Source organism: Ranitomeya variabilis, chromosome 2 (genome assembly GCF_051348905.1).
Source record: "Ranitomeya variabilis isolate aRanVar5 chromosome 2, aRanVar5.hap1, whole genome shotgun sequence".
Classification (NCBI taxonomy): domain Eukaryota; kingdom Metazoa; phylum Chordata; class Amphibia; order Anura; family Dendrobatidae; genus Ranitomeya; species Ranitomeya variabilis.
This window is the reverse complement of record NC_135233.1, coordinates 287,114,427-287,126,711: the sequence shown is the minus strand read 5'-3', so window position 1 is coordinate 287,126,711 and position 12,285 is coordinate 287,114,427. Positions and strand designations below refer to the sequence as shown.

Genomic DNA, 12,285 nt, shown 5'->3' with positions numbered 1-12,285 from the left:
TTGGTGGCCCGGGTCACTCGGTCCGATTTGGTGGCCCGGGTCACTCTGGGTCCGATTTGGTGGCCCGGGTCACTCTGGGTCCGATTTGGTGGCCCGGGTCACTCTGGGTCCGATTTGGTGGCCAGGGTCACTCTGGGTCCGATTTGGTGGCCCGGGTCACTCTGGGTCCGATTTGGTGGGCCGGGTCACTCTGGGTCCGATTTGGTGGGCCGGGTCACTCTGGGTCCGATTTGGTGGGCCGGGTCACTCTGGGTCCGATTTGGTGGGCCGGGTCACTCTGGGTCCGATTTGGTGGGCCGGGTCATTCTAGGTCCGATTTGGTGGGCCGGGTCACTCTGGGTCCGATTTGGTGGCCCGGGTAACTCTGGGTCCGATTTGGCAAACGGCACCACTCTGGGTCCGATTTGGCGGGCGGCGCCACTCTGGGTCCGATTTGGCGGGCGGCACCACTCTGGGTCCGATTTGGCGGGCGGCGCCACTCTGGGTCCGATTTGGCGGGCGGCGCCACTCTGGGTCTGATTTGGCGGGCGGGGCAATAATTATAATATGACTATAGATAGTGCTTTGGAATTGTGCTGTGCTGTCACTTTAAGAGCTGATATTATCTAATAATAATAATAATAATAATCTTTATTTTTATATAGCGCTAACATATTCCGCAGCGCTTTACAGTTTGCACACATTATCATCGCTGTCCCCAATGGGGCTCACAATCTAAATTCCCTATCAGTATGTCTTTGGAATGTGGGAGGAAACCGGAGTACCCGGAGGAAACCCACGCAAACACGGAGAGAACATACAAACTCTTTGCAGATGTTGTCCTTGGTGGGGTTTGAACCCAGGACTCCAGCGCTGCAAGGCTGCTGTGCTAACCACTGCACCACCGTGCTGCCCTGACAACACTTGTGTGCTGGACTCATGTAGAGTTCATAGGCGTTGGCATAGTAACTGGGTCTGACTGCGCGGCTCTGCGCTGTACACTGCGCGGCTCTGCGCTGTATACTGCGTGGCTCTGCGCTGTATACTGCTAGGCTCTGCGCTGTATACAGCGGGGCTCTGCGCTGTATACTGCGCGGCTCTGCGCTGTATACTGCGGGGCTCTGCGCTGTATGCTGCGGGGCTCTGCGCTGAATGCTGCGGGGCTCTGCGTTGTATGCTGCGGGGCTCTGCGCTGTATGCTGCGGGGCTCTGCGCTGTATGCTGCGCGGCTCTGCGCTGTATGCTGCGCGGCTCTGCGCTGTATAATGCGCGGCTCTGCGTTGTATGCTGCGGGGCTCTGCGCTGTATGCTGCGCGGCTCCGCGCTGTATGCTGCGGGGCACTGCGCTGTATAATGCGTGGCTCTGCGCTGTATACTGCACGGCTCTGCGCTGTATACTGCGGGGCCCTGCGCTGTATGCTGCGGGGCTCTGTGCTGTATACTGCGCGGCTCTGCGCTGTATGCTGCGGGGCTCTGCGTTGTATGCTGCGGGGCTCTGCGCTGTATGCTGCGTGGCTCCGCGCTGTATAATGCGCGGCTCTGCGCTGTATACTGCGCGGCTCTGCGCTGTATACTGCGGGGCTCTGCGCTGTATGTTGCGCGGCTCTGCGCTGTATGCTGCGCGGCTCTGCGCTGTATGCTGCGGGGCTCTGCGCTGTATGCTGCGGGGCTCTGCGCTGTATACTACGGGGCTCTGCGCTGTATGCTGCGCGGCTCTGCGCTGTATGCTGCGCGGCTCTGCGCTGTATGCTGCGCGGCTCTGCGCTGTATGCTGCGGGGCTCTGCGCTGTATGCTGCGGGGCTCTGCGCTGTATGCTGCGCGGCTCTGCGCTGTATGCTGCGCGGCTCTGCGCTGTATGCTGTGTGGCTCCGTGCTGTTTAATGCGCGGCTCTGCGCTGTATACTGCGCGGCTCTGCGCTGTATACTGCGGGGCTCTGCGCTGTATACTGCGGGGCTCTGCGCTGTATACTGCGGGGCTCTGCGCTGTATGCTGCGGGGCTCTGCGCTGTATACTGTAATAATAATAAGACTACAGATAGTTCTTTGAAATTGTGCTGTGCTGTCACTTTAACAGCTGATATTATCTGACAAAACTGTGACCTGGTGGAGTTGGTAGGCGTTGGCATAGTAACTGTGTCTGACTGCGCATATCAATGAGCTAATCAGCCAGGTGGCATTTGGCAGTTAAGTTATTTTTAGAAATTGCCTCAGAAACCAGCCCATTTTAAACGTATAGGCAAATTTCCCTTTTGAAATGCATTGAAACAATGCTTTCCAATGAGGGGGAAACAATTTTCAAATGCAAATTGCACCAAAACTACAAATCCGATCGACATGAAAATAACTTAGCACACCTCTCGTGGACGCTGGTTTCGAAATGACACCTCACTGGAGTCTGTGCGTTTTACGGTTTGGGCCGCATTAATTGCGGAAAAAAGCCTAATAATAATAACTAGATGGGTATTTCCTGAAGGAACTACAGATAGTGCTTTGGAATGGTGCCCGGGTTGCCCCAGCAAGACTTTCACACTTGGGTGTCCCTCAGGCGCTGTTTTGTTAGTTGTAGCCACTCTGGGTCCGATTTGGCGGGCGGCGCCACTCTGGGTCTGATTTGGCAGGCGGTGCCACTCCGGGTCCGATTTGGCGGGCGGCGCCACTCCGGGTCCAATTTGGCGGGCGGCGCCACTCCGGGTCCGATTTGGCGGGCGGGGCCCCTCGGGGTCCGATTTGGCGGGCGGGGCCCCTCGGGGTCCGATTTTTTGGGCGGGGCCCCTCGGGGTCCGATTTGGTGGGCCGGGTCACTCTTGGTCCGATTTGGTTGGCCTGGGTCACTCTGGGTCCGATTTGGTGGGCCGGGTCACTCTGGGTCCGATTTGGTGGGACGGGTCACTCTGGGTCCGATTTGGTGGGACGGGTCACTCTGGGTCTGATTTGGTGGGACGGGTCACTCTGGGTCCAATTTGGTGGGCCGGGTCACTCTGGGTCCAATTTGGTGGGCCGGGTCACTCTGGGTCCGATTTGGTGGGCCGGGTCACTCTGGGTCCGATTTGGTGGGCCGGGTCACTCTGGGTCCGATTTGGTGGCCCGGGTCACTCTGGGTCCGATTTGGTGGGCCGGGTCACTCTGGGTCCGATTTGGTGGGACGGGTCACTCTGGGTCCGATTTGGTGGCCCGGGTCACTCTGGGTCCGATTAGGTGGCCCGGGTCACTCTGGGTCCGATTTGGTGGCCCGGGTCACTCTGGGTCCGATTTGGTGGGCCGGGTCACTCTGGGTCCGATTTGGTGGCCCGGGTCACTCTGGGTCCGATTTGGTGGCCCGGGTCACTCTGGGTCCGATTTGGTGGCCCGGGTCACTCTGGGTCCGATTTGGTGGCCCGGGTCACTCTGGGTCCGATTTGGTGGCCCGGGTCACTCTGGGTCCGGTTTGGTGGCCCGGGTCACTCTGGGTCCGATTTGGTGACAGGGGTCACTCTGGGTCCGATTTGGTGGCCTGGGTCACTCTGGGTCCGATTTGGTGGCCCGGGTCACTCTGGGTCCGATTTGGTGGCAGGGGTCACTCTGGGTCCGATTTGGTGACCCGGGTCACTCTGGGTCCGATTTGGTGGCCCGGGTCACTCTGGGTCCGATTTGGTGGCCCGGGTCACTCTGGGTCCGATTTGGTGGCCCGGGTCACTCTGGGTCCGATTTGGTGGCCCGGGTCACTCTGGGTCCGATTTGGTGGGTCGGGTAACTCTGGGTCCGATTTGGCGGGCGGCGCCACTCTGGGTCCGATTTGGCGGGTGGAGCCACACTGGGTCCGATTTGGCGGGCGGCACCACTCTGGGTCCGATTTGGCGGGCGGCGCCACTCTGGGTCCGATTTGGCGGGCGGCGCCACTCTGGGTCCGATTTGGCGGGCGGCGCCACTCTGGGTCCGATTTGGCGTGCGGCGCCACTCTTGGTCCGATTTGGCGGGCGGCTCCACACTGGGTCCGATTTGGCGGGCGGCGCCACTCTGGGTCCGATTTGGCGGGCGGCACCACTCTGGGTCCGATTTGGCATTCGGCGCCACTCTGGGTCCGATTTGGCGGGCGGCGCCACTCTGGGTCCGATTTGGCGGGCGGCGCCACTCTGGGTCCGATTTAGCGGGCGGCGCCACTCTGGGTCCGATTTGGCGGGCGGCGCCACTCTGGGTCCGATTTGGCGGGCGGCGCCACTCTGGGTCCGATTTGGCGGGCGGCGCCACTATGGGTCCGATTTGGCGGGCGGCGCCACTCTGGGTCTGATTTGGCGGGCGGTGCCACTCCGGGTCCGATTTGGCGTGCGGGGGCACTCTGGGTCCGATTTGGCGGGCGGCGCCACTCTGGGTCCGATTTGGTGGGCCGGGTCACTCTGGGTCCGATTTGGTGGGCCGGGTCACCCTGGGTCCGATTTGGTGGGCCGGGTCACTCTGGGTCCGATTTGGTGGGCCGGGTCACTCTGGGTACGATTTGGTGGGCCGGGTCACTCTGGGTCCGATTTGGTGGGCCGGGTCACTCTGGGTCCGATTTGGCGGGCGGCGCCACTCTGGGTCCGATTTGGCGGGTGGCGCCACTCTGGGTCCGATTTGGCGGGCGGCGCCACTCTGGGTCCGATTTGGCGGGCGGCGCCACTCTGGGTCCGATTTGGCGGGCGGCGCCACTCTGGGTCCGATTTGGCGGGCGGCGCCACTCTGGGTCCGATTTGGCGGGCGGGGCAATAATTATAATATGACTATAGATAGTGCTTTGGAATTGTGCTGTGCTGTCACTTTAAGAGCTGATATTATCTAATAATAATAATAATAATAATCTTTATTTTTATATAGCGCTAACATATTCCGCAGCGCTTTACAGTTTGCACACATTATCATCGCTGTCCCCAATGGGGCTCACAATCTAAATTCCCTATCAGTATGTCTTTGGAATGTGGGAGGAAACCGGAGTACCCGGAGGAAACCCACGCAAACACGGAGAGAACATACAAACTCTTTGCAGATGTTGTCCTTGGTGGGGTTTGAACCCAGGAATCCAGCGCTGCAAGGCTGCTGTGCTAACCACTGCGCCACCGTGCTGCCCTGACAACACTTGTGTGCTGGACTCATGTAGAGTTCATAGGCGTTGGCATAGTAACTGGGTCTGACTGCGCGGCTCTGCGCTGTATACTGCGCGGCTCTGCGCTGTATACTGCCTGGCTCTGCGCTGTATACTGCTAGGCTCTGCGCTGTATACAGCAGGGCTCTGCGCTGTATACTGCGCGGCTCTGCGCTGTATACTGCGGGGCTCTGCGCTATATGCTGCGGGGCTCTGCGCTGAATGCTGCGGGGCTCTGCGCTGTATGCTGCGGGGCTCTGCGCTGTATGCTGCGGGGTTCTGCGCTGTATGCTGCGCGGCTCCGCGCTGTATGCTGCGGGGCACTGCGCTGTATAATGCGTGGCTCTGCGCTGTATACTGCACGGCTCTGCGCTGTATACTGCGGGGCTCTGCGCTGTATGCTGCGGGGATCTGCGCTGTATACTGCGCGGCTCTGCGCTGTATGCTGCGGGGCTCTGCGCTGTATGCTGCGCGGCTCCACGCTGTATAATGCGCGGCTCTGCGCTGTACACTGCGCGGCTCTGCGCTGTATTCTGCGGGGCTCTGCGCTGTATGTTGCGCGGCTCTGCGCTGTATGCTGCGCGGCTCTGCGCTGTATGCTGCGCGGCTCTGCGCTGTATACTACGGGGCTCTGCGCTGTATGCTGCGGGGCTCCGCGCTGTATCCTGCGGGGCTCCGCGCTGTATGCTGCGCGGCTCCGTGCTGTATACTGCGCGGCTCCGTGCTGTATACTGCGCGGCTCTGCGCTGTATAATGCGCGGCTCTGCGCTGTATGCTGCGCGGCTCTGCGCTGTATGCTGCGGGGCTCTGCGCTGTATGCTGCGGGGCTCTGCGCTGTATGCTGCGCGGCTCTGCGCTGTATGCTGCGCGGCTCTGCGCTGTATGCTGCGTGGCTCCGTGCTGTTTAATGCGCGGCTCTGCGCTGTATACTGCGCGGCTCTGCGCTGTATACTGCGGGGCTCTGCGCTGTATACTGCGGAGCTCTGCGCTGTATACTGCGGGGCTCTGCGCTGTATGCTGCGGGGCTCTGCGCTGTATACTGTAATAATAATAAGACTACAGATAGTTCTTTGAAATTGTGCTGTGCTGTCACTTTAAGAGCTGATATCTGACAAAACTGTGACCTGGTGGAGTTGGTAGGCGTTGGCATAGTAACTGTGTCTGACTGCGCATATCAATGAGCTAATCAGCCAGGTGGCATTTGGCAGTTAAGTTATTTTTAGAAATTGCCTCAGAAACCAGCCCATTTTAAACGTATAGGCAAATTTCCCTTTTGAAATGCATTGAAACAATGCTTTCCAATGAGGGGGAAACAATTTTCAAATGCAAATTGCACCAAAACTACAAATCCGATCGACATGAAAATAACTTTGCACACCTCTCGTGGACGCTGGCTTCGAAATGACACCTCACTGGAGTCTGTGCGTTTTACGGTTTGGGCCGCATTAATTGCGGAAAAAAGCCTAATAATAATAACTAGATGGGTATTTCCTGAAGGAACTACAGATAGTGCTTTGGAATGGTGCCCGGGTTGCCCCAGCAAGACATTCACACTTGGGTGCCCCTCAGGCGCTGTTTTGTTAGTTGTAGCCACTCTGGGTCCGATTTGGCGGGCGGCGCCACTCTGGGTCCGATTTGGCAGGCGGTGCCACTCCGGGTCCGATTTGGCGGGCGGCGCCACTCCGGGTCCGATTTGGCGGGCGGCGCCTCTCCGGGTCCGATTTGGCGGGTGGCGCCACTCCGGGTCCGATTTGGCGGGAGGCGCCACTCCGGGTCCGATTTGGCGGACGGGGCCCCTAGGGGTCCGATTTTTTGGAAGGGGCCCCTCGGGGTCCGATTTTTTGGGCGGGGCCCCTCGGGGTCCGATTTGGTGGGCCGGGTCACTCTGGGTCCGATTCGGTTGGCCTGGGTCACTCTGGGTCCGATTTGGTGGGCCGGGTCACTCTGGGTCCGATTTGGTGGGACGGGTCACTCTGGGTCCGATTTGGTGGGACTTGTCACTCTGGGTCCGATTTGGTGGGACGGGTCACTCTGGGTCCGATTTGGTGGGCCGGGTCACTCTGGGTCCGATTTGGTGGGCCGGGTCACTCTGGGTCCGATTTGGTGGGCCGGGTCACTCTGGGTCCGATTTGGTGGGCCGGGTCACTCTGAGTCCAATTTGGTGGGCCGGGTCACTCTGGGTCCGATTTGGTGGGCCGGGTCACTGTGGGTCCGATTTGGTGGCCCGGGTCACTCTGGGTCCGATTTGGTGGGCCGGGTCACTCTGGGCCGATTTGGTGGGCCGGGTCACTCTGGGTCCGATTTGGTGGCCCGGGTCACTCTGGGTCCGATTTGGTGGGCCGGGTCACTCTGGGTCCGATTTGGTGGGCCGGGTCACTCTGGGTCCGATTTGGTGGGCCGGGTCACTCTGGGTCCGATTTGGTGGGCCGGGTCACTCTGGGTCCGATTTGGTGGGCCGGGTCACTCTGGGTCCGATTTGGTGGGCCGGGTCACTCTGGGTCCGATTTGGTGGGCCGGGTCACTCTGGGTCCGATTTGGTGGGCCGGGTCACTCTGGGTCCGATTTGGTGGCCCGGGTCACTCTGGGTCCGATTTGGTGGCCCGGGTCACTCTGGGTCCGGTTTGGTGGCCCGGGTCACTCTGGGTCCGATTTGGTGGCAGGGGTCACTCTGGGTCCGATTTGGTGGCCCGGGTCACTCTGGGTCCGATTTGGTGGACCGGGTCACTCTGGGTCCGATTTGGTGGCCCGGGTCACTCTGGGTCCGGTTTGGTGGCCCGGGTCACTCTGGGTCCGATTTGGTGGCAGGGGTCACTCTGGGTCCGATTTGGTGGGACGGGTCACTCTGGGTCCGATTTGGTGGGCCGGGTCACTCTGGGTCCGATTTGGTGGGCCGGGTCACTCTGGGTCCGATTTGGTGGGCCGGGTCACTCTGGGTCCGATTTGGTGGGCCGGGTCACTCTGGGTCCGATTTGGTGGGCCGGGTCACTCTGAGTCCGATTTGGTGGGCCGGGTCACTCTGGGTCCGATTTGGTGGGCCGGGTCACTCTGGGTCCGATTTGGTGGGCCGGGTCACTCTGGGTCCAATTTGGTGGGCCGGGTCACTCTGGGTCCGATTTGGTGGGCCGGGTCACTCTGGGTCCGATTAGGTGGCCCGGGTCACTCTGGGTCCGATTTGGTGGCCCGGGTCACTCTGGGTCCGATTTGGTGGGCCGGGTCACTGTGGGTCCGATTTGGTGGGCCGGGTCACTCTGGGTCCGATTTGGTGGGCCGGGTCACTCTGGGTCCGATTTGGTGGGCCGGGTCACTCTGGGTCCGATTTGGTGGCCCGGGTCACTCTGGGTCCGATTTGGTGGCCCGGGTCACTCTGGGTCTGATTTGGTGACCCGGGTCACTCTGGGTCCGATTTGGTGGCCCGGGTCACTCTGGGTCCGATTTGGTGGCAGGGGTTACTCTGGGTCCGATTTGGTGGCCCGGGTCACTCTGGGTCCGATTTGGTGGCCCGGGTCACTCTGGATCCAATTTGGTGGCAGGGGTCACTCTGGGTCCGATTTGGTGTCCCGGGTCACTCTGCGTCCGATTTGGTGGCCCGGGTCACTCTGGGTCCGGTTTGGTGGCCCGGGTCACTCTGGGTCCGATTTGGTGGCAGGGGTCACTCTGGGTCCGATTTGGTGGCCCGGGTCACTCTGGGTCCGATTAGGTGGCCCGGGTCACTCTGGGTCCGATTTGGTGGCCCGGGTCACTCTGGGTCCGATTTGGTGGGCCGGGTCACTGTGGGTCCGATTTGGTGGGCCGGGTCACTCTGGGTCCGATTTGGTGGGCCGGGTCACTCTGGGTCCGATTTGGTGGCCCGGGTCACTCTGGGTCCGATTTGGTGGCCCGGGTCACTCTGGGTCCGATTTGGTGGCAGGGGTCACTCTGGGTCCGATTTGGTGGCCCGGGTCACTCTGGGTCCGATTTGGTGGCCCGGGTCACTCTGGGTCCGATTTGGTGGCAGGGGTCACTCTGGGTCCGATTTGGTGGCCCGGGTCACTCTGGGTCCAATTTGGTGGCAGGGGTCACTCTGGGTCCGATTTGGTGGCCCGGGTCACTCTGCGTCCGATTTGGTGGCCCGGGTCACTCTGGGTCCGGTTTGGTGGCCCGGGTCACTCTGGGTCCGATTTGGTGGCAGGGGTCACTCTGGGTCCGATTTGGTGGCCCGGGTCAATCTGGGTCCGATTAGGTGGCCCGGGTCACTCTGGGTCCGATTTGGTGGCCCGGGTCACTCTGGGTCCGATTTGGTGGGCCGGGTCACTGTGGGTCCGATTTGGTGGGCCGGGTCACTCTGGGTCCGATTTGGTGGGCCGGGTCACTCTGGGTCCGATTTGGTGGCCCGGGTCACTCTGGGTCCGACTTGGTGGCCCGGGTCACTCTGGGTCCGATTTGGTGGCAGGGGTCACTCTGGGTCCGATTTGGTGGCCCGGGTCACTCTGGGTCCGATTTTGTGGCCCGGGTCACTCTGGGTCCGATTTGGTGGCAGGGGTCACTCTGGGTCCGATTTGGTGGCCCGGGTCACTCTGCGTCCGATTTGGTGGCCCGGGTCACTCTGGGTCCGATTTGGTGGCCCGGGTCACTCTGGGTCCGATTTGGTGGGCCGGGTCACTGTGGGTCCGATTTGGTGGGCCGGGTCACTCTGGGTCCGATTTGGTGGGCCGGGTCACTCTGGGTCCGATTTGGTGGCCCGGGTCACTCTGGGTCCGATTTGGTGGCCCGGGTCACTCTGGGTCCGATTTGGTGGCAGGGGTCACTCTGGGTCCGATTTGGTGGCCCGGGTCACTCTGGGTCCGATTAGGTGGCCCGGGTCACTCTGGGTCCTATTTGGTGGCCCGGGTCACTCTGGGTCCGATTTGGTGGGCCGGGTCACTGTGGGTCCGATTTGGTGGGCCGGGTCACTCTGGGTCCGATTTGGTGGGCCGGGTCACTCTGGGTCCGATTTGGTGGCCCGGGTCACTCTGGGTCCGATTTGGTGGCCCGGGTCACTCTGGGTCCGATTTGGTGGCAGGGGTCACTCTGGGTCCGATTTGGTGGCCCGGGTCACTCTGGGTCCGATTTGGTGGCCCGGGTCACTCTGGGTCCGATTTGGTGGCAGGGGTCACTCTGGGTCCGATTTGGTGGCCCGGGTCACTCTGCGTCCGATTTGGTGGCCCGGGTCACTCTGGGTCCGATTTGGTGGCCCGGGTCACTCTGGGTCCGATTTGGTGGCCCGGGTCACTCTGGGTCCGATTTGGTGGCCCGGGTCACTCTGGGTCCGATTTGGTGGGCCGGGTCAGTCTGGGTCCGATTTGGTGGGCCGGGTCACTCTGGGTCCGATTTGGTGGCCCGGGTCACTCTGGGTCCGATTAGGTGGCCCGGGTCACTCTGGGTCCGATTAGGTGGCCCGGGTCACTCTGGGTCCGATTTGGTGGGCCGGGTCACTCTGGGTCCGATTTGGTGGCCCGGGTCACTCTGGGTCCGATTTGGTGGGCCGGGTCACTCTGGGTCCGATTTAGTGGGCCGGGTCACTCTGGGTCCGATTTGGTGGGCCGGGTCACTCTGGGTCCGATTTGGTGGCCCGGGTCACTCTGGGTCCGATTTGGTGGCCCGGGTCACTCTGGGTCCGGTTTGGTGGCCCGGGTCACTCTGGGTCCGGTTTGGTGGCCCGGGTCACTCTGGGTCCGATTTGGTGGCAGGGGTCACTCTGGGTCCGGTTTGGTGGCCCGGGTCACTCTGGGTCCGATTTGGTGGCCCGGGTCACTCTGGGTCCGATTTGGTGGCAGGGGTCACTCTGGGTCCGATTTGGTGGGCCGGGTCACTCTGGGTCCGATTTGGTGGGCCTGGTCACTCTGGGTCCGATTAGGTGGCCCGGGTCACTCTGGGTACGATTTGGTGGCCCGGGTCACTCTGGGTCCGATTTGGTGGGCCGGGTCACTGTGGGTCCGATTTGGTGGGCCGGGTCACTCTGGGTCCGATTTGGTGGGCCGGGTCACTCTGGGTCCGATTTGGTGGGCCGGGTCACTCTGGGTCCGATTTGGTGGGCCGGGTCACTCTGGGTCCGATTTGGTGGCCCGGGTCACTCTGGGTCCGATTTGGTGGCCCAGGTCACTCTGGGTCCGATTTGGTGGCCCGGGTCACTCTGGGTCCGATTTGGTGGCAGGGGTCACTCTGGGTCCGATTTGGTGGCCCGGGTCACTCTGGGTCCGATTTGGTGGCCCGGGTCACTCTGGGTCCAATTTGGTGGCAGGGGTCACTCTGGGTCCGATTTGGTGGCCCGGGTCACTCTGCGTCCGATTTGGTGGCCCGGGTCACTCTGGGTCCGGTTTGGTGGCCCGGGTCACTCTGGGTCCGATTTGGTGGCAGGGGTCACTCTGGGTCCGATTTGGTGGCCCGGGTCACTCTGGGTCCGATTAGGTGGCCCGGGTCACTCTGGGTCCGATTTGGTGGCCCGGGTCACTCTGGGTCCGATTTGGTGGGCCGGGTCACTCTGGGTCCGATTTGGTGGGCCGGGTCACTCTGGGTCCGATTTGGTGGGCCGGGTCACTCTGGGTCCGATTTGGTGGCCCGGGTCACTCTGGGTCCGATTTGGTGGCCCGGGTCACTCTGGGTCTGATTTGGTGGCCCGGGTCACTCTGGGTCCGATTTGGTGGCCCGGGTCACTCTGGGTCCGATTTGGTGGCAGGGGTCACTCTGGGTCCGATTTGGTGGCCCGGGTCACTCTGGGTCCGATTTGGTGGCCCGGGTCACTCTGGGTTCGATTTGGTGGCAGGGGTCACTCTGGGTCCGATTTGGTGGCCCGGGTCACTCTGCGTCCGATTTGGTGGCCCGGGTCACTCTGGGTCCGATTTGGTGGCCCGGGTCACTCTGAGTCCGATTTGGTGGCCCGGGTCACTCTGGGTCCGATTTGGTGGCCCGGGTCACTCTGGGTCTGATTTGGTGGCCCGGGTCACTCTGGGTCCGATTTGGTGGGCCGGGTCAGTCTGGGTCCGATTTGGTGGGCCGGGTCACTCTGGGTCCGATTTGGTGGCCCGGGTCACTCTGGGTCCGATTAGGTGGCCCGGGTCACTCTGGGTCCGATTAGGTGGCCCGGGTCACTCTGGGTCCGATTTGGTGGCCCGGGTCACTCTGGGTCCGATTTGGTGGCCCGGGTCACTCTGGGTCCGATTTGGTGGGCCGGGTCACTCTGGGTCCGATTTGGTGGGCCGGG

General features: G+C 61.9%; 1 long non-coding RNA gene across 1 annotated transcript in view; it reads right to left on the bottom strand.

Annotated features, from left to right (window-relative positions):
* The window catches only part of LOC143805596 (uncharacterized), a 145,634-nt gene that overhangs the window by 34,856 nt on the left and 98,493 nt on the right, over nt 1-12,285 (bottom strand). The gene's annotated exons all lie outside the window — the stretch shown is intronic.